At 41.9% G+C, this 22,908-nt stretch overlaps 2 non-coding genes across 2 annotated transcripts; both read right to left on the minus strand.

Annotated features, from left to right (window-relative positions):
• Nucleotides 1-6,750: 6,750 nt before the first annotated feature.
• Nucleotides 6,751-6,822, minus strand: trnap-agg (transfer RNA proline (anticodon AGG)). Its single transcript has one exon. It is a non-coding gene; the product is annotated as a tRNA-Pro (tRNA).
• Nucleotides 6,823-7,394: 572 nt separating this feature from the next.
• On the minus strand, nucleotides 7,395-7,466 carry trnap-cgg (transfer RNA proline (anticodon CGG)). The gene has a single exon. It is a non-coding gene; the product is annotated as a tRNA-Pro (tRNA).
• Between the last annotated feature and the right edge of the window lie 15,442 nt (nucleotides 7,467-22,908).

Raw genomic sequence — 22,908 nt, forward strand, 5'->3', positions numbered from 1 at the left:
AAAAATAAAAAATATACACATTTACAATGTTTAAGTGAAAAATAAAAGTAAAAAATATACACAATAACAATGTATATGTATGTATATATATATATATGTATGTATTGCACTGTTTAAATGAATAAACAATGAGGTAGTAAATGGCAGGTGAAGCAGGTCCAGGATCAGTCTGTGTCTGATGGCCACAGATTGATTTCCGGTGTCGCTCTGTTGTATATTTGGGGGGAATGAGTCTCCCACTGAAGCTGCTCTTGTGACTTGTGAGAGGGAATCAAATCAATCAAAGAATCAAATTCCATCACTGTTGAATTACAGTAGGAGCAGCTTTGCAATCCTTTTTCCATCACTTTGATGGAACCATGCTAGATCTCTAAAATCAATCTAAGATCTATCTAAAATAAAGATCCTTTAAACAGATTCACAGATTCAATCCAACATAAAACATGAACACGCAGAAACACAAAACCAACAAACTGAAGCACAGTCGAGGTAGGATGTCCGAAAACTGTCTCAAATGGTGCTCGAGGGACTCCCAGAGGCCCCTGTGGGAATTCTGGGGGGCCCCCGGAATAATCAGTGCTGGTTTAACACCATTCCCTGGAGGTTTGCATCTCTGTCAGGCTGAATTTTAGGAATATGTTTGCAAGACGATGCAGAAACGATGAAATGATGAAGCAGAAGAAGAGAAAGACGAAGAAAAAGATGGATGTGTTCTGGGTCATGAGAGGATGACGCCATCTTTTATTTTCAAGTGTTCCAGACAATCACACACACACACACACACACTGATCCCTGGGAAAAGACTTTAACACGTCGTATTAAAGCTCTATAATTGTTTTTATGGATTGCTTCTTGTAGCCATAATTGTTCACAACTCCATAAATGAGAGAGAAACAGTCCAGATGGTTCATTAGAGCGCTGAAACCTCGCGTCGCAACCCGGCGTGTAAAACAAGAATCTGTTAAAGACACTTCACTGAGAAAAGTGTTGAAATAAAAAACACATGCAGCCGAGGGGGGGGGGGGGGGGGGTCGTCACCCATCCGTCCAACAGAGCGGGACGCGACTGTGATGTCTGCTTCCATTTTCTGCTGATGTAGTTTGTCTCTCTGAAACCTTCAGGAGGCTCGTGCTGCTCGCCCTCATGTACATTGTTTGGTCAGAGTGTATTTCCTGAACCTCTGCAGAGGAGTTAGCACAACTTATTGTCAGAGCTACGAGATTAAGACCCATACCGGAGAATGCTGCAGCGTCTGCAGCACCCCTGGTTTGGTTCCACCTTGAGACCTTTGCTTGCATCTGTCTCCAATGAAGACAGAAAAAGAAAAATACAAGACTTGTCCTTTAATGGAGGCTTAAGCAGAGGACGAGTTGCTTTCCAGCTACAAACATTTAAATGGAGGGTTTGTGTCCTGCGGCGCCGTGAGTGACTGTTCAGCCTGATGGGTCGCAGCGGGATTGAACCTCCTGACCTCTGGCAGCGTCGGTGCCTCGCTCAAACCACCGAGAGACCGCATTCATGTTACTGTGGGATTCAAACCACAGCAGGACGTCAACATCGAGGAGACGCAATCCATCTCCTTTGACTTCTTCTCGACACGTTCCTTTCCGGCACTAACGCAGTTCTTCACTTCACCGGGAGTGTACTCTCTGCAGCGCTGCATGCTGAGTGGAAACTGGGTGTGTCATTATTACATGTAAGTGAATGTTCTGGTTTGGCAGCATTGAGGGTAAAAGACATTACTGGACATTTACAGAGTCATGGGAAACCCCTTGTCTCCCTCCAGTCGCCATGAATTTGGTTCTTTATATGCAGCTGGAGAGTCGAAGCCGATACAGTCTCCCTGCAGCTGAGAAGAATAACTAATAATTACATTCAATTCAGGCCATTCTCCAGAATGAGGGGGTCGTCTGACTGCAGTCAAATCAAATGTTTAATCAAAGACTCAAAATCTAACGGGGGAGATGTTTTTTATATTCTTGAAATCACTTTTGTCTAGTTTTTGGTTTTGTGGCACATTTACTGTCAGTCAACAGCTAACTGATAGTTAGCAAGCTAGCTGAGGGAGATTTTACTCAGCTTTTGTATCTGACTAGTGCTAGTATGTTTTTGGCTAGCTACCGTCACAAACTGGTTCGGATATAAGACCCCCCCCCCCTTCCATCATCTGCTTTTGGGAAAAGACTTGCTGACAATATGAAAGTGTTTCGGTCTTGTTGAGAAGTTTTCCAGAGATGCTAACAGAGTTTTGTGGCTGAAGCTGCACCTGACAGAGAAGAGTATGTAAACCTCCAGAGTCCAGAAAGGCAAAGACATGCAGAGACAGAGCAGTGGGAGACTGTGGTCTACAGACTCATTAAAGGTCTTTATGAGTCCAGGAGAAGGTTTTTATTCGTCTGCTGCTGCGTTCAACATGACACACTTTAAATGGAGAACAACCCTCTCGTTCTTCTTATCTGCAGCCGCCTGAGTGGAGGTGAGAAGGTCTGACGCTGTCCTCAGTCTGTCTCCTGTGAGACACCATGTTCCAGTCTGTGTTCACACTCGACACATGTCGACTTATTCTCTACATCACTGCCTCCTGAAGTTGAGTGACAGCTCTGAGGACATTAATGAAATTTAAAAATATACATCTTAAACATTATTAGGAGATTTTTTGCCATCATTGTTTTCACAATCCTTTAATTTGGTAGTTTGTTTGACTGTCTATAAGTTTCTCTGCCGCTCAAAATGACCATAATCCCTGTGAAGGTGTCATCAGGTTATTAAGTAATATCATTGGCTCAGAAATGACTTCGCCAGCTGCTGAGACTTTTAACACTTTTTCCAGCTCCAGTTTCAACAGTAAAGGCTGAAATCTGTGGAAGTGAAGTCTGCGTGTTGTTGGTGCAGAGACATGTTGACAGCTGACACAGGACTTCGTCTTCCAGCTGCCTCTTCCTTCCTTCCTTGTGTATCTGCACTGTGATAACCACAACACACCAGGCGCCACACTACTACACACTTTACACCACGTGGTATCTCTGTCCCCGCTGCTACTTGGTTAAGGTTTGGGAAAGCTGGTGAAAAGAAACCAGTGTTGACTGTTGAGACAGGATACAAAGGTCGGTCTCTATTGAAGGGCTTTGTACTCCAAATCTTCCACACAAACTTTCTCCACAAGTGGTTTTTGCAGCTGTATAACGACGCCATGCTACTGAGACAAGACAGTTATTGTTCATAAAATGGAGTAAAAAGTCTACGAGAATCAGAGGAATCAACCGCTCGGTGGGAACATATTTGCATTCATTAAACAAACTGAAAGCATGATCAGGTTTCAGGCCTGTGGGCTGACCAGCTTATTAATAATTGACAGCGTCCTCTGATGGACTTCCATCACACCACAGCTGTCACCTTTAACCTTCAGAAATCAATAACCAGCTCATCTGCTGCGTTTCATCGACGCCCCGCTGAGAGTGCTGCTCTGTGGTCAGCAGCATTAAGGTCAAGTGATGCCATCTGCCCGGTTCACTTACATCTGCAGCCCTGGACAAACAAAGCCAACGCTCTGCACAGATAGTTACCGCTAAATGTACCGACCCTTTATGGCACTCTCCAATGAGTAGCAACTGACTCAAGCCGCATGGGTTAGCAGTAAAAGCTAAAGTTAGCATGCTAACAATCAGTGTTTCACTGTACAAGTAGTTACACAACACAATGAGAGACCTGCTGGATGTTTGATGTCATGGGGAGTCGACTTTTACGAAGCATCAACAACAAATATTAGCTAGCTAACTTGTGTCTGTAATGTTAGCTACATTGGTGATTTTCAATAATGGTGCCGTAACTGATTGTTAGCATGCTAACTTTAGCTTTTACTGCTAACCCAAGCAGTATTGAATGTCTGTCATTCGTTACTCATTTCAGTTTCATACATAAATAGTGTGAGACTGTTTTCTGTTTAGACGGTGTTGTTGAACGGCTGCTTGTGTTTAGAGAATATCTCATTGGAGAAATTTCAGTTTCTTTTTAAATTTGTTTCACAAAGTAAGGTATCAAAACTCAGGTATTATAGTTCTGAAACATTTGAAACTACTGCTCACTACTGGTCTGTGCAGTGATGTGATAAAGACTTTGAACTGGATTAACCTCATTTTAACTAAAAGGACAACAAATCCCATGTGCAGACCAAAGCCAACACTGAATGTGTCTTCTAACAAGTGTGTGTGTGTATCACAGCCTGATATATCTTATTATTATTATTATTATTATTATTATTAAAACCCATCAGTGAGCCTCACTGTGTCACTGGGTGACATGTTCCTTCATCACCATGAACACACACACACACACACACACACTGTAGTTTATCTGGACTCAGTCTCACACACACACACACACACACACACACACACACCGTCCTGCTGCCCCAAACACTCACTAGAGTTCCACGTGTGGATTCATCCGCCGCTGAAAGTAGTCCCCAACAAATGCTCAATTTCCTGCTGTTAGTTTGATTAAAACTACAGGAAATTAAACTTTGTGAGGTGTTTTTGAAGATTCAGCAGGAACCAATGGGCTGAAAGCTGAGAGCCACAGACAGGAAGTCAGAAAGTACTGAAGGACGGACTGACACATTATTGGTTTGGCTCTGCACATTGGATTTGTTGACAATGAGAAAAAGTCAACCTTATCCTCTAAACCCCCCCCCACCCCCCCACCCCAGTGTGTTGCAGAACATACTGTTTGTTTTGGAGCTCAAACCTGTGACTCTGTGGTTACCAAGCAGACTAGCTGTCTAACCCTGGGCCCTCCTGTCAACAGCTCCGAGTAGAGGAAAACCTCTATAATAATCCAAAACTTCAATTTCCTCTTCAGCAGAAAAGACGAATTCAGCTTCCAGCTCTCTGCTCAGACGTCATCATCTCTACAGCTCTTGTTTCAGAGGTTTCCGTGGAAACCGCTGTTGTATACCATATCAGATTCTCACAAATGTCCTCAGTTATTAACACACTCATAAACTCACGTCCTCAGTCGGTAAAATTTACTCTGGTAAACCTCAGTGCTCTTTCCTCGGCCTCCCTGGTTCACCAACACAAATCCTCTCAGTCTGAAAGCCCCGAGGTGCGGGAGCTTTGGTTCAGTCTCATAATGGGACACAGACTTTGTTCAGAGGTTCCTCTGACAGGAGAACAGAAATACTCAAATGCCAACTGAGTGAATCTGTTTGCCTTAATAGCAGCAGATCCTACAGTCTGACCAACACACGAGTCCACAGTCGTCCCAAAACTTACTGACTACTTTTATGTGAAATTGTCCCCACAAGACAAATTTGAATGACTTTCGTGACCCTGTGACCTTTCCTCTTGTGCCACCCTCAGGGCTAACCTTACATGTCGAGTTGCGATGATAGTTGCCGGTCCACTTCTTTGGTCCTGATCAACAACCGATCGCTGAGTTGCCATGACATTAACGGTCCCCAGAGAATGAATCCTGCTGACTTTGGGGATGACAAAGACAAAGACTAATGACATTCCCATCAGCCTCAGCTGTACTTTGTGTTTGGTGCTAATTAGCTAATGTTAGCATGCTAACACACTAAGCTGGGATGGTGATTAGATCACATTCGACATGTATGTTTGCCTTGTCATTGGGAGCACATCACTATGATGGCATTACTCTCTAACTCAAAGCTGCCCGTGTCGCTCTGTTTCTTTGTGTGGAGGAAAATATGAAGGAAATGAGATGATCCACACATGTGTTTCTGTCTGCTTTCCGTTCATTTTGCCGTCAGGTATCTGCAGCGATCAAACGGCTTTTAAAGGCAGTGGAGCTTTGTAATTACATTGCTGGTTGTGCTGGCAGCTCTTTGAAGCCCACGGTCCGTTATGCTCCTTATTGTTCTCCCCGGGGCATCATGGGAGGACTGTAAACTTCTGCTGCACAGTTTTATGGGTTTTTGACACAGTGATCCGGGCAGGAGAGGAGACGAGGCAGACGGTCTGAGTTACAGCTGAGGGGTTAAACTCAAAGAAAAACAGTTACCTGACGTTCATCATTTAATATTAAAAATGTAGAACATCCAGGCTTCTGAAAGGTCACCTCTCTGTCGCTTCTCTTTAGATGGTTTTCCAGCCTGCAACATGTTAGCAGATATTTGCTGTTTTCTTTTGGGTCAGATGTTTTTCGGCATAAATAGTCTGAAACAAATGCAGTCTAATAAAGCTGCAACTGCGTCTAATCTCACTTAAACAGTTCACAAGCTTCATAGTTGGGTTTTGGTTTGTCTGTTGGTTCAAATGGGTTCAAGAGGAGGCCAAAGTAACAGCAGGGAACTTTACCCTTAGCATTAAGGAAAACATGGAAATCTAATACTAGATCACCTAAAACCAGAATAATTGCTGTGGATTCATCAACGCTATTAAGTGTCATCTGTGAAAAAGACACAAGTTCAGCCTGCTAATCCGCTGTGTTTCAGCTACCACGTATATAGACAACGGAAGAATTGGATTTACCAAACGGCACATCCTTGCTCATTCCATTGTCATTTTCAGGTGTTGAACCCACGACTAGGCGAGAATACACCTAGACCAACGAGCCACAAGGAGCAACTCATCTGTTTCAAACAAGGGGTCAGATTTCATCACTGTTGAATTACAGTAGGAAAAGTAGCTTTGCAAATAAGAAGAGACCATACCAGCAGACCCTGTCCTCTGTAGAGAGTCTCATGTGTGGAGATGAAGCCCACAGCCCATATCGCTGTTTTGGAAAGGGCTCGTCCGGGATTTGAACCCGGGACCTCTCGCACCCTAAGCGAGAATCATACCCCTAGACCAACGAGCCATAAAAATAAAAGAAAATGCTCCTTTTTCCATCACTTTGAACCATGCTAGCAGTTTCCCCCGGCTTCCAGTCTTTGTGCTAAGCTAGGTTAAACAGCTCCTGGTTCAGAGAAATATGGCTTTCTCTAATTTGGAAAACACAGGTAGTTTATCTCTTATGGTCTTCTGTTCCACATCATCTAATCATACACATTCCACATAAAGGCTCCACAATGGAGACTGAGGGTGGAAACCTGCAATGACAACAATGTGGATCCTCTGTAGAGTCTCATTTGTGGAGAAGGATTTGTAGGTCCTCTAGATTGTGTTAGATAGTGTTTAATAAAGATCTTATTGATCGACCAAACGTAAAGAGTTGTATTACAAATCGAGCCACAAAAGCCAAAATCTGGTTCAAAGGAAGTCTCTGATTTCATCACAGTAATAACGTAGTCTTCCATCACACCAGCTTCCACTGTGTGCTGGTCACTCTCTGAGAGACTCGGGGTGGAAACCTGCAATGAGGACATGATAGTCTAGAGTCTGTTCTTCAGTTAAAGAGTTGAACGACGCCCCACATCAGGATCTTAGAAAGGGCTCGTCCGGGAATTGAACCCGGGACCTCTCGCACCCGAAGCGAGAATCATACCCCTAGACCAACGAGCCACGATTTGCTGCTATTTGTTTCAAAGAAAGACTCACAGCATTGCTAAAAAGAGCAACCAAATCACTTTGATGACACCATGCTAGCAGTTTCCCCCAGCTTCCACTGTGTGCTGGTCACTTCTCTCCGAGAGACTGGGGGGTGGAAGTCCTCTGAAGGATTTGTAGCTCTTCTAGACTGTTTTAGTTACTGTTCCATCACTTTGAACCATTCTAGCAGTTTCCCCCAGCTTCCAGTTTTTGTGCTAAACTTTTATCGATGGAACAAAGTTACAGAGTTACGTTACAACCCACAACTTGTTCTTGTCATCGTTCAACAGGGATTTCAGCAAATCAGTTCATGTAGATCCTCAGCGACACTCTTTTACGTACACAGAGAAGCCTTAAGAAGGAGAAGTAGTCAACATCAGGGTCTGTCAGAGCCCAGTTGTGGTTTAGAGAATGACATAATCTGTTAGCAAGGTTTCGTCCAGAAAACCAGGAAGGAAAAAAGTTCTTCTGTGAAGTGAGCACTCTAATAAACACAGACAGTCCACTTCACTGTGCTGCTGTCTACCTGCGAATCACTTCCACTGCATTCGACTCTCTGATATCCCAGAATTCCCCTGGGTAAACTCTGGCCTAAGCTTCTTCCTGACGGTCGACGTGACCCCCCCTGAGAGTCTGTAACCTTTTCAGAATGCAACTTTATGCATGTGAAGACTCTAAATGTGAAGGTTTGAATAGAACTAGTTGATGTTAATGCTGTAAAGATCAGAAACAATAAAAATCCAGAGGATGAAGGAAGATGAAGTATTCCACTATCTTTGTTGTGTGTGGTTATGACTGCATCGTGTAGTATATATATTATAAAGTATATATAGTACTGGTCTGCACATGTAGGTGGAAAGAGTGACAGTTGTCAATATATATGATGAATGTTTGATGAAATTCAGGCACAAAAAGATGAATTAATTCATTTACATTTTGGGAGAAGCTTCTGCATCATGATCCTTATGTAAGATCGTTTTTTTTCACTCATTATGATTAAATTAAGAAAAATTAATTTAGCCAATAAACAGCAGCACAGTTACACTTAATAACTGCTTATTGGGTGGTCGAACCGCCCCCTCCTCCATTTTTCAGTGCGATTATGAGATATCATGTGCTGAATGTTAAAATCTGGGAGAGTTTCCAGACTCAAAAGGGTTCATCCACTGGGGAGCACGAGTGTGCTCAGTACATTTTATGATTTGTACAAGAACCAAGTGTAAAAACGAAGCGTGGACTATTGCACCTGGACAAAAAATGGTACAGAATGAAAAGCAAATAAGCGCATTTCCAAAATTGTCAATGTTTTCCTTTAAGGATTCATCCTCTGGAAACCATGAATAGTCACAGCCAAGTCATGGAAATCGAGCCAGTGGTCGTCAAAATGTAGTATCTAGTGTCCAGCTGACTAGAATCCTCAGGTCCCACCACTCACTAAGTGAAAAAGTACAATTAAAAATGTAAAATAAAATGCACAAAAGGACTGTGAAGAGACGCTGAGGGACGGGGCGGGGGTCTTTGCAGCCTGATGAATAATTCAAAGTCTCTTCAGACAATCACGGCTCTATTCTGCTCTCCGGGGATCGCTGTGTTGTGATGCCAGCCTCTCAAGCCTCTGTCATCACACTGTTTGTTGTTGTCGTGGAAAAACCACCTAACTGCAAAACTGTGGCTTCACTTTTTCCCCCCTCAAAAGAAAAGCCGACATGATCATCGACGTGTTGACTGAGTTGCACGACACTCATTGGGCCCCTGGAACGTCTTAAAATCCCATTGCATGACGATTCAAAAATACATTAAAAGTCAATGAGCAGATGAAATATTACATCCTTCACTCTTCGCTGATTGTGCTGTGGATATAGTGAATATGTGGTGTGTCTGTGTTGTCACTGTGCATGTGATACAGCTGAATAAAGTTATGTGAGGGAGGTTGAACATGTTAAAATGAACGAGCCAGCACCACCCAAAACCTTTGGCTCTATTCCCAGGCCTTGTCCCAGCGCTGTAATACATTTCTATCATGCAGGAATGCCACAAAGTCCCCCAGCAAGCTCCTCCAATTAGAGTTAGAGATTGGCTGCGGCACAAGACAGGGATGCCCCCCATCCACTTTTCTGTTTAGTCGTACAGCGAAAAGAAAAATGTGATCAAGATGTGCAGCTGTACGGTAAAGATTCATGAGTGGAGAAATCAGTGAAGGGTGAAAATAACTTCTGTCATGTGAGATAGAGTCGCACTTAAACAGTTTTGTTTGGCTGCGGGTGAGAAATGTGTATGCTAAGATGCAGAACGTGATTTATGGCGTGCTTTTGTCAACCGTGAGACACAGTGTGCAAGAACATAGTTTATGAGCTTGGGAATGTTTGAAGAGTGTGGTCGTGCTATCGATTCACAGATTGTTGTTTTTCTTTGCTCACATATTGCAGAAACCAGAGTCCACTGAGCGTGTCTTATTGTTCCATTCTTTACTCATCGAGAGACATGAAGGAGCTGGTAAAATGTCTGCCAGAAAAGATTATTTTCATATAGCGAGTGAATCAGCGCACATAAATACAAGAGGATTTGTCCAAAATGGAAAAATGATACCCACAAAATATTTTAGTCCATAATGTGGCCTTGTGACTGAGGAGGCGAGCGGTCTTTTGTCTTTTCTGCTTTTCTTTTCTCTGAAGGCTCTAAAACTGTCTGAGTGAAGTGCTTTAAATGTAAATGTACACAGTGTCATGTTTTAGCAATTTGACTGGCTGCCTCACTCAAGCCGGCCAGCCAGGAAACAGCTGTGTGCTCCTCTGGTGTTTAGGGTGTTGGCTAAACAGCTAAAATGTCATTTTAATTCGTTCTTCATGTTCTAACACAACTTATTTTACACAGACAGTGAATGTGCATATTTATATTTGTATGTAACGGGCTCATAAACTAAAACAATAGATCAAACGCTGCATGTTGTCCCAGGATCATTTTCATGACTTGTCTTCTGATCTGATTTCTGCTAATAAAGACCGATGAAAGAACATCGACGATGCTGCTGACCAGCTGCAGACCGCGACCTTTAGTAGATGTGTAGGTTCAGAAGAATTCCAAGGAACAGTACACCGTCAATAATGTTAATGTCTTGGATTTCTACAGAAACACCAAACAAGAGTGGAATTGCCTTCCAGACACATTCAATCCTCTTTCTGCAGCTTGATTGCGGATCATATCGAGCCATTCAGAACCTTCATCAGAAATCTGAGGGGTCACAAGATGGTTACAAGGGTTTTTGTTTAAAGAAAAGAAAATACTTTTTCTTTCCTCCTCTTTTTTTTTCTTATGAATCACTGGATACTTTCACTTCTTCAGGCGTCTACAAATCCTGCAAACGAGACAATCCCAGAAGGGAAATTCACAGGCCTTGGCCTGAGATGAGGGGTCACAAATAGATATTGGCTAATTTTAAGGAGTCGCAATCCAAAAGTTGGGATCCACTGATCTGCTGGTATGAAAAATATTCTGTCCAGTGGGTAGACAAGGCCGGTCCAACTCCTTGACCCAAATAAAAATGGCAGTCAAACAAGTAAGCAGCCTTCGTTCTTGTAACTCTGTGACATTTATAAAACGGACGTCCTCCACTCTGAGTTTTATTTTCCTGGATGTGAACACAGTTGCCTGTTAAGTGATTGTCTGTGACACACATTAGTAAGTGTGTGTGTGTGTGTGTGTGTGTGTGTGTGTGTGTGTGTGTGTGTGTGTGTGTGTGTGAGCAGATTTCATGAGCCAAACATCTGGTGGTAATTAGCAGAACTCGCTGCAGACGATTCTGTTCATTCTGCTCTGAGTCTCCGTGGAAAACAGGAAAAATCAGTGTTTTCTGGTGAAAAGAGGGTGTCATGTTTCTAATAGCATCAGGAGCGATGGAGTATGGAGGGATCTGATGGTCTGAAATGGTTACGCACTTGGAGGTTTTAAGGAAGTTGTTAATTCTGAAAGCCAGACATTAACTGATCACTCAGGATGAAAGTTAACTAAAGGATTAAACTCAACTCATAAAAGCTTTTCCAAGCCTACTATAGACTGAAGATGGCACCTATTATTCAAACTTTATTGAATCAGATCATCGGTGAGTTCGCTACGCTCTACAAGCTCTCTTAGCTTTTCTTTAAAAAAGCTAAGCTTTTAGCTTATTGCCTTGTGACCTCATCATAAAACACACTTCATTCAAACGGGACAGAAACAAACTAAAACTCACCAAAACCGTCTTGGTAAGTCTTACCACTCTAGCAAGCAAGCTAAGTGGACTTTGTGTTGGGCTCTGTGTTTTGACGGGTGCCGGTTGTTTGTTGGCGGTAGCGGACTGAGCTGAACATGGACCTGAAGAGAGGCTAAGCTCTTGAGAACGCACATAACGTCACCTCCTTTGGAAAAACCGTCCAGAGTCCTTGACATAGAAATCAGTCCACAGGCTGTTATAAGCAACCGAGAAAGTTGGGGAGGGTCTCATTTTTTATGTAACGTTACACTCTGTTCACACATTGGCAACAAACAGCGATTAATACATGTAAATTGCTGCATATTGTTACATATGGGACTAATAGCTTTGTGGTTCAGAAAAGACAGACAGCCTTTTTCTGCAGAGTTAAAAGTTTTGGGTCAAATGCTGAATGTGAATCTTGAATCTTGACCAGACTCCTCAGTGATTACCGTGGCTCCACCCCCCCCCCCGATCACCACTGAGCAAACTCTGGCTCCAACTGATGTCACCAGAACAAGATGGCGGCGGCCGTATCAGGGAGAGTTTGGCTTTATTTTTGTACAGTGGGAGGAGGAGGAGACACGTTTCCCTGTGAGGTGTTGGTGAAGGGAGGCGCCTTGCTGAAGGGCTCCTGGGCAGCAGCTGTAGACTCCAAACACTGAGTCAGTCTGTGTCGACTTCAGGTTATTCCCGTGTTAGTGTGCGTGCAGCTCTCAGTTCCCACGCAGTCATCCATCATGTGATTCCTGACGGTGGGAACGCCGACACAGAGAGAGGGCTTGTGTCTGCAGCCACAGTGCATTCTGGGAAGGATACGCATCCTTAGGGAGGACAGGAGGTTGATTCTCCTTTTTTTATTAAGTTAACATTTTTATGCCTCCTCTCGTCTTCAGCGTACTGGAGGAGTCAGGAAGGTGTGTGTTTGAGTGCCTGTGTTGCCTGTGAGAACCTCAAAGACAATTTCACTTCTGATTCAGGCGGAAAAATGAACACAACTAACAGCTGACTGTCAGATGATGAATTTATCTACAACATGTCTGTGTTTGTTGTATGAAAACTACCATTTCTTACAGTTCTTCTTCTCCCCTCTGTTGACAGCAGACAGTTAGGGTTATCTGAGGTCACAGATTGTGTCCTGTCGCTCATGTTCACACCTGAAACTCCTTCAGGACATTATTGTTCATTCCATTTACGCCTGTCAGAGATAGTTAGGGATGAGAAGCCGGAATCACAATCACTTGTTGCAGAATTCCTGAGAATTGTTCAGCTTTCACTTTGCGATTATCAATGCAATAAAAAACTTCAAAGAACATAGTTTTTTCCGCAGAGTGAGAAGATGCATATCAGTTTAATTTCTGCATGTCCAGTACAGAGTATGTGTAGCCTAGCTTAGCACACGCAGTGGAAGCGGGGGAAAACAGCTAGCATAGCTCCTACCTTATTACACTTTAACAACAAGGTTAAAGTGTAGGGTAGCAAAGTAGCTTGTTAGCAGATATAGCATTTAAATCAGTCCACTGTGGAGTTGTTGAAATTGGATTTTTTTTCTCTTGGCTAGGCTAGCAGTTTCCCCCTGTTTCCAGTATTTGTGCTAAGCTAGGCTAAATACATCCTGAACCTGTCTCTGTAGTGAATGCACAGAGATGAAACTGATTTCCATCTTCTATCTTTTGGTCTCATTTTCACATTTTTGTCTGGAGATAGCAGAGAACTTTCTAAAATGTTCGTAAAATGTTTGACTGTTTCAAGGACAAAATAATAGCTTGACTACAAGGCAGTTAGCGAAGAGAAATCTGTCTTATCTCAAGCTATTTCCAGGCACAGTATATATGGATCTTTCTTGATGGCAGGAAGAATTCATATTTTTGGTTTAGGCAACTAAAGCTACTTGGTTAAGGTTCAGGATCGATCGTGGTCTGACATTGCCATCATGGTTTCAAGAAACCAATGTTGACCTGGGTGTGAAACACGGTCTCCGGTGCTGAAGCAATAGTTCAACATTTAGTGAAAGATGCTTGTTTGCTGTCTGTTAGAAATATGAAGGTAAATATGAAGCTACAGTCAGTAGCTGGTTAGCTAGACAGACCCAAGCTAGCTGTTTCCCCCTGTTTCCAGTCTTTGTGCCAAGCTAAGCTAACCGACTATGTCGGTGAAAGTGGTATCGACTCATCTAACTCTCGGCATGAAGTAAATAAGTGTATTTTCCAAAATGCCGAACAATTCCTTTAAAAGTCAGACACTTTGTTTACTGACCATCCATCCGACCCCCTCCTCTGGGGGATTTTGTGTACTTTGTACATTTGGTTTGAACTGTGTTCATCTGCATTGGACTGGCAGATCGTGAACTGGTTTCAGCTCTTGGCAGCTGTGAGTCCAGCAGACCAATCTGGTCTTCTTCCAGCTGTTACATTCAGTTCAGGACTTTAATTTAACCACAGCACCTCTGGGGTTCGTGGGCTTGTCTTTCCAGTGAGATTGCATAATGATAATGTTAGCTGATGCCAAAACAAAGCACAGAACAAAGCAAAGAAAGAACCTGTGGTATTGGCAGTTACTGTTCATTGTGTGCTGTGTTCTTTTTTGGATGTAAGATAGTTTCAGTCGGCGTCAGGTCAAAGGGATTGCCAGCGATTGCTACAAATGATCAAGCAGCTGTTCTTACTGATAAAACAATGTGTTCCCTGAATGAATGCAAGCAGTGTGATAATCTGAGCGTAGTTTATTAATATACAACAAGGACACAATCCCTCACAAGCTTCCCACCCACCATCACTCACTGACAGCCGTATTCACTTGAAGGAATCAGCACATACTCATATATATGTTTGTTTTGACTCGTGTACTTATTCTGTCAGAATAGTATTAACCAAAAAGAAGAAGTTTCATTTATACAGGTCTACTCTTTTCTGACACTCAAGTCATTTCACCGCAACTGGACCCATGAAAGAGAGACAGCTAACGCTAGCTAGACTCCCTTTTGTCTATAACGCAGGACCAATGCAGTGTAAGGGAGCTTTCACATCAGGGACCCGGGCCTGGATCAGAGTACACTTGACCCCAAAGTTCAGTTTGACATTAATCTGAAATGTTATTGTCTGTTGCCCACAGCAGCACAGTAAGTCACAACTGAATCAAGTTGGTTTGAAAAATCGATTGGATTTTTACTACTGAGCGTTTAGACAGTAAATCAAATTTAGCCTTTGTTTTTCCTCTTCTATTCCCTGTCTGTCTGTCCCCGCTAAACGTGTTTTTAACTTTTCTGAATCGAGGGTCTAAGGATATAGGGATCGTATGCTGTACAGATTTGAGGTAAATGTGTGATGTGAAAATGGACTTTTCAAAATAAGTATGTGAAAACTGGGGGTTTGTTTGCAACGTACATGATACTAACAGTACTACTGTACTTCAGCAGTTAACTTGGTGAGTAAAATGTTATCATCACTGAAATAAGACCAAGTTGTAATATTAGATTGACATAAACAAACTTGAAGTATCTGTTTTAAATTCAACTTTAACAGAAAGGGTACAAACAAAGAAAAAAAACCCCATCACCTTGTTTGAACAAACCTAAAATGAAAATAGCAGCCGATCAACAGTTGAAAGAAATGAAGAAGAGGAAGAAGGAGAGTTTCTCTGACTCCTGCTGCGTGCTGACACAGATACTGTCGACCTAAATATGTGCAGCCACAGCTCTCAGCCCGTGTGAGTGTTTTCTTTTGCCCAGCTGAGAGACGCTGCAGAAGGCCTGAAAATGAACAAGAACTGATGGAGCTTTGCCAAGTTTTCCACACCGCACGCTGAGAAAATTCCTGATGCGACTGCATCAAACCGCGAAAGTCAACATCAGCTGATCTGAAACTGGTGGTGAGGAGGGAACAGCGTTTTATATCCACAACCTCTTTGTGTGCTGTCATTTTACACAAGACATCTTTGTATGTTATTCACATCAAGATTTATATTTGCAAAATGTATCACACGCCCCATAACTTTTTTATGTCATGTCAAAATAAAGAAAACTCTCCAGAGAAATAATCTCCAGTAACAGATGGAACATTGAAACTACACCGGTATCCCTTTAATTAAAAAAAGGTTAAAACATGACAGCAAGCTTCACAGCTCTTCACCCGTTCACATGCTGAGTTGTCAAAACGTGTCCCCTGCAGGCCACCGTAGGATGATTTATGGAAGCTGGTGTGCAAGATTGTGGCAATATGAAGAAAATACCAACCAACAGAAACCACAGATAAAAAGCCCCAAAACAACCAACATGGTTAAAAGTTCTACCATGTAGGAAGGAAGATTGTCTGTCTTCAGGCCTGCAGCGGGTGATCGCTGACCTTTGACCCTCTGACTAAGAATGATATGTTCTTGTGTTACTTGAGTCAAAACGTCATGAAACCTTGAAAACACACCGTAAGTGTTCTAACGTGTCCAAACATTAATCTGTCTGCCCCGCACAGCTAATCTGCGTTAGCAATTTCTGGGCATTAGCAAAGTTAGCTTCCAAAAGAAGTGAGTCTGAGTCGTGAGTCGCCTCAGTACTTTATTGGAACCATCTAAAATCTGTAGCATTGAGTATCGTCCAGTTCACAGTCTGTATTTATTCTCTGATCACATAGTTCCTGATTTAAATCAAAACCTTTAGACTGTATTTGATCTTTTTTGTCCAAGGTGTACTAACAAATAAAGGTTTTGGAGAAAGACATTTTTTTATTTTTCAAAATAAAGCATAAAAAAAAAGGATTGTTTCTGCATGTTCAGGTTTCATATCGACGCTAGTGAACAATCAAAAAGAAATTCAATGTTTTTTGAAGGTTTGAAAAAGCTGACATTGGAGAGATATTCTGTTTTCAACTATTAGTAATGAAATAGTACAAATGTATTTGCCAAAGCACAAAACTATTTTTTAAAATCACCAGAAAAATCAGAAAAGCTCCTGTAAATCCAGTCCGTTGCCCTGAAGCAGCTGATCAGCTCTTATTTTAAAGCTCAGACCGTTTTTTGAACTCACGTCACATTAACATCAGTAAATCAAGTGAAGGCTGCTGCTGTTTACAGAGCTGCTTCATTTCACAAAGCAAAGAGCAGCTTCATCTAATTACATTTCCCTCAAACAAACTCAGGACAGAAAGGCATCTGTCAGTAAACAGAGGGTCATTCTGCAGGACAGAAGAACTTTTTACTGCTGTTGTCACATCAGGATTAGAGCTGGGATTACGATTTACGATTTTTCAATCCAGGTGCCAGAATGATGTCTGAGTTTCAATACCTTCATTTAATCAAACATATGTTTCTACAAAACCTTTTTAGTAAACAAAGTAGACATACAAGAACTGTTCTTGAATAAAATATCTTTATAAATTAGCAAAGGCTGCTCAGTTATATCTGATCAAGACTGAGGATCTGATGAAGAATCTGATGCCAACTTTTAATACACTTTCAGCACTCATAAAGTGTTTGTGAACTGCGCTGAAGTGTAATGATGTTGAAAAGGCCCACTGCTGATATAACATGTTTATGAATTTAAAGCAATACTACGTAACCTTTAACGATGAAATAACACACTCATCCTTTTACAAAAAATAATTCATGAGCAATAAAGGCTTTCTAAACTCAACATACTCAGCGTTATTACCAGTGGCACATGGTGGCTAATGTTAGCTAATGTTAGCAAACTTCTCTTTCTCTCATTGTCAACAGCTCCCATGTTCAGACTCCAACCATCAACCTGTCAGTCCGTCTCTCAGTCCCGTCTCACTTCCTGTCTGTGGCTCTCAGCTCTCAGCCCATTGGTTCCTGCTGAAGACGTCAATCTTTAAAAACACCTCACAAATATATAGTTTCATGTTTAAAAAGGCTCAGTCATTCCCTCCAACAGCTGCTCGCAGGTGGAAATAGTGGATTTGTTGGGGACTATTTTCAGCGGCGGATGAATCCACGTGGAGCTCTAGTGAGTGTTTGTGGCAGCAGGACGGTGTGTGTGGGACTGAGTCCAGATAAACTACAGTGTGTGTGTTCATGGTGATGAAGGAAACAACAGTGAGGCTCACTGATGAGTTTTAATAATAATAATAATAATAATAAGATATATCAGGCTGTGATACACACGCAGTACTTGATAGTAGGATCAATAGTAGGATTTGTTGACAATAAGAAACATGTAGCATATCACCAAACTTCAAGTAAGACAAAAAGAAAATCCAGTAAGTAAGTAAGTCTGTATTTCGAGTAGCTGTGTTTTCTGCTTGTGTGGTTAAATCAGACGAGTCATTCTGGTGAAGCGGCAGGGCAGAGCTGCCGGCCGCTGATTAACATTTGTGGTTGTTTCGAGGTTTCAGAGACGGAGTTTGTTTCGAAACACTCCCTCCCCACGCCGTCGACCTCGAGGTCAGAGACAGAGACAGAAAGAGTGGGACGTTTTCACACAGAACGAGGAGCTGACCTCACAGAGCAGAGCTGGTTATTCATTCACAGGATGCACCGCTGTCCTCGTGATGTGGGTTTACTTTTATAATACAACTGCTGTCTTATCCAGAGAAACATACAGCTGGTGATATTTACTTCATTAACTAACAAAGTAGAAAAAAGTCTGGGGTCAAAGGTCACAACACATGCTCAGTATGGAACAAATAATCCAGTGGGTCTAAATGATGACAGAAAAGTGTTACAGAAGACAGATACAATACATTTTAGGAGCAGTACCACTTTAAGAAACACCCCACACAAGAAGAAGACATTTTATTTTTTTCTAATTGTTGCAGGTATAAAGCGATTTTCAGAAAGTCAAACCCCGTTTTTGAAACTATTTATGGATTTTTTCATCAATAGCCATTAAACGTATTCTGTATTACCTCTCTAAATAGTAATTTCTGTTGTTAGTGGCGGAGTCCACCATTCCAGGGATTGACAGGAAACAACGCAGCGTGTAATCCTACGTTTCTGTTTGTAATTTGATCTTCATCAGGGAATGGATCGCTCGGGTGTCATTAAGTGACCTACACACATTATCACAGGGTGTCACGTGATGCAAATAGCACGAACCTGACAGGTCATACAGACAGAAGGAATACTTAAAGTACAGTAGCCTGGATGAGCCAACCCAGAGAGCAAAGGTGTTAAAAGGGCTGTGTTTCTGGAGCACTGACTTGTGTTTATGTAAGGATATAGGACAGTAGTGTACCTGCAGGACATGTGCTGATGTGAGGACTGAAGTATTGAACTTTAGAATGGTGCATAACATGTGACAGCTGTTGGGATCACTACATCTGTCAAACAGTAAGGACCCTGGAGTGAACACCAGACCAAAACTGAGGTCAAAGGTCATCGACCAGGAGTCAGCGGACGGATCGAGTAGGACGTCTTTAAACAGAGACAACGCTTACTGACAGTGGTGGAGATCATTTTGGATAAACTGCTGGTTTGTTTCAGATAGTCTGACTGCTCGTGTTCACAGACCTCAGATATTAACTTGGTGTGTACAGTGTTATTGTTACTGATGGATAAATCTACCAAAGTAAGAGTCAAGTTGTAAGAAACTGAAATGATCCATGATGTAACTGCTGAAGTGAAGTACCTGATATAAAAACAGCCTGATAAACCAGGTAAAAAGCTCCCTTGTGAATGACACTAAACATATTTGTGATTCACAGGAACAGTTTGGTTGAGTGTGTTTGCTGAAAGGCATGAGGAATGTGCTCTGAGTAACCAGTACTGTATAGTGGGACAGAAGGAGTGTTGAAGTGGGAGGTAACTGGGAGACCATCTGGTGGACGACACCTCAGACTCTTCAATAACTTATAATCAGTCATTAAGGGAAATTCCACCTTGAAGAAATACTCCACCCAAAAGCTGTTGAGTATCAAATAGACTCCCTTAAGCAGTTTTACACACTGGTCAGATTCTGGGCGACAACAGGGGCCCAAAGCTACTGGAACCGATTGTTAGGCCCCATTCTTCCAAGTCCAAACGTCCAAAACCCACATTCATGGCTGTCAAATCCAGAACAAATAAACAACTTTCCTTCATTAAATCAATAGCAACAGTCTTGTTATGGTGAAGGAGCCAAACAAACAAATCATGTGACATCACCCCCATAGCCACTGCAGACGTGTCAATGCCTGCCAGCTATCTAGTAGCGCGTTAGCAACCTCATCTTGGAGGTAGAGGGATCCTACAGACATTTATCCGCAGCAGTTAAAGACCACATTTCCTGTTTAACTGCTTCACTTTTTCTTTGTCAGTTTTTTGGAAATTCCTGCCACATTCCTTCAAGATGAATTTTGCTCTCATTTGCAAAAAGTTTTCAACTTTCAAACTCCTCCCTTATAATGCATCCTGTGCTATCCCACAATGCTTTGAGAGGCGATTCATTGGTGTCCCATAGAGAGCCATGTTCAGTGGATATTCACATGGACGTTTGGCTCTGCCTTTACCAGACTTTATCAGTTTGATATCTATGATATTGTACAGTATATCGATGGTCATTGTGCTTCAAACCAGTAATTTCATTTGTGGCAGGCTGATTCAACCTGTAGTCCATTACTGTTGTACAGGTTTATGTCAAGGGGGAAAGTTTAGGGTTTTTGCCATTCACTGTAAAAACGAAAAAGTTGCTGACCTTAATGTGATTTTTGAGTAAGGTGAACAAATTAATTAATTTCAGGTATTTTCATTAGATTTAAAGAAGATATGCAATTCTTTCGAGCTGAATGAGGCGTGCCATTTTTAGAGGTTTGAAGTGGACGTCATTTTGCATTTTGTCAGATTCAAATTGTTGTTAGCTAGCTAATTAGGCTTTAGCTAGCCAGACTAGCTAGCGGTAAAATAACTAATCTTAACATTACGTGCTTGTGAATGTTATTTTCAAGCTGATATGAAAAGGTTAGTCATTAAACTAACATTAATCAGTGCCCCACTAACAGTTTCAGTTTTTACCTTACTGTGTGTCGTAGTGTAGCTAATTAAGTTATATGAATTATCTGACCTCCCCTAAAACGAGTATAGCTCAACATTGAGTGTTTATAACGTTTCCCTCGTGAATCAGAAACAGTGAAAATCTATAGGGCTGGGGGTGCTGGGGGTTATGAGGGTGAGCGGGAGGAAGGCGACTACAACGGGCTAACGTTACAACAAGCTAACGTTACAACGGACTAACATTACAACAAGCTAACGTTACAACGGGCTAACGTTACAACAAGCTAACGGTACAACGGGCTAACGTTACAACGGGCTAACGTTACAACGGACTAACATTACAACGGGCTAACATTACAACGGGCTAACGTTACAACGGGCTAATGTTACAACAGGAGAGAACTCGCTTGGAAAATAAATAACAATGCTAATCATTGGGATTTCACTTCATAAAGGGGGGACTGTCGGTAAGTGGTGTTTGACGCGGAATTATGAGCGCATTGTTTGGTGTATTTTACAAGACGACATGAGTTTGCAAGTTTGTGTTTATTTGCCGGGCTGTGCTTGTACTTCCTATTAACTTAACGTGCCAAGCCGTTAGCCGCCAGCTAATGACACCGTTGTGCTGCTAGGGAAGAAAGTATGAGCAGGTTTTGACGGGTGCCTTGTCTCTCTGTATGTCTTAGTTACTTTCTTTTGTCATGGGCGAGTTGTATTTCTGTCCACCGTTTTAGAGAATGTATACGTTTACTCTCAAGTAGCCTTAACGCTAGCTGGCGGCTAATTTAGTTCATCGCACTTTATGGCGGCGACTATTTACTGGCGATTACCAACCGGCCAGTTCAGACCGAAGATTCACGACGAGACGAAACCGTTTAGGACGTTGCAGCGGTGTGAACTGGTGAACAGCTCGACGCAAGCCGGTTGGTGGTGGTGAGGTTTAGTAAGCAGTGAGACTGACAAAACAAAGAATGTACTGTAATGATAAACTGTTCCAGAGGAAAGTCTTGTGGACTGGCCTGCCTTACAGTCTGTTGCTGTTGGCTTCAGTCAGTGAAAGTTCAATTAAAAATCTAGCACTTAGTTACAATACAGTTATAATAGGCCTACAGTATTAGTGTCTCCTGACAAAACAGCCATCCAACACAAGGTTAAAGGTCTGTTGCTACAACCCCTTAATATTCTGAAACTGTGATAATATAACCATTGCGAAACTGTGCATGTTGCTGTTTAGAATGATTTCATATGTTATATAATGTAGGATGTAGTAAATATCGTGATATTAATGTCATATTGCCTAAAGAAACCCTGTTTCTGCAGAATTTGGTGAAATAATGTCATGCTTTCTCATGTCTGAATTTTCTCTTGACGAAAAAAGTTTGTTCTGATCAAATTGTTAACCAACTAATTGGTTTGCCTCTTGCTCCTTTTTAGTGAATGTATGCAAATTCTGCAAGCTTGTCGCCTCCAGTCAAGAAGTTGTAAGGCACCACCATGGAAGGGGAGCACACTGGCCTTGTTTCTACATTGGTTGTGTGTGTACCTTCAAACCACTTGGAGCATTTAATCACACAGCAGGACTGTCAAAAGGCAAGAGAATTCAACATTTTCCTGTGAATGATATGACTTCAGAGACATATGCAGTGAATGCAAGTTTAATTTCATTTCATCTAAGAAATCAAGAGACTGTGCATTGCCCTTTTCTTACATGTGAATTTAAAACAAACAGTGAGTAAACCTTCAGTTGTCACAGAAGTAGAAAGCACAAAAAGCATACTGTAAAGGAGATTAAGTAAGTGGAAATTCTTAAAGTGAATATCATGCCGTTGACCTGTGTTGTGTCATCACAAAGTGTTGTGAGGGAAGAGCCGTGGGAAAGTGGTAGGGAAGAAAATGTATATATTGAGACACTTAAACACAATCTTGCATCTCTTTTTTTGTGCAAACAGTTCTACATGTTTCCAAAATGCAATACAGAAAATAGTTGAAGAATTTCACGATATTCTGCACTTTTCCAAATTTAATCCTCTTCAGAGAATCAAAGAGGTGTTTACTAAACATAATATTGAATTTACAGATGGGCAGCGTGTGGTCAAATACTTGCTCTTTCCACAGTGTGTCTTTTATTTTTGCCGATAAATTGCTCTTAAAGTCTTTTGTTTTACTGCTTTTCAGACATCTGACATTGCGGTACCCTGAAAAAGGACATGTCTGGAAGATCTACCACTGTGTCTTCGTGAGGACGTGTCTGGTGAGTACAGTAGGATCAACATT

Source organism: Enoplosus armatus, chromosome 2 (assembly GCF_043641665.1).
Source record: "Enoplosus armatus isolate fEnoArm2 chromosome 2, fEnoArm2.hap1, whole genome shotgun sequence".
Lineage (NCBI taxonomy): Eukaryota > Metazoa > Chordata > Actinopteri > Centrarchiformes > Enoplosidae > Enoplosus > Enoplosus armatus.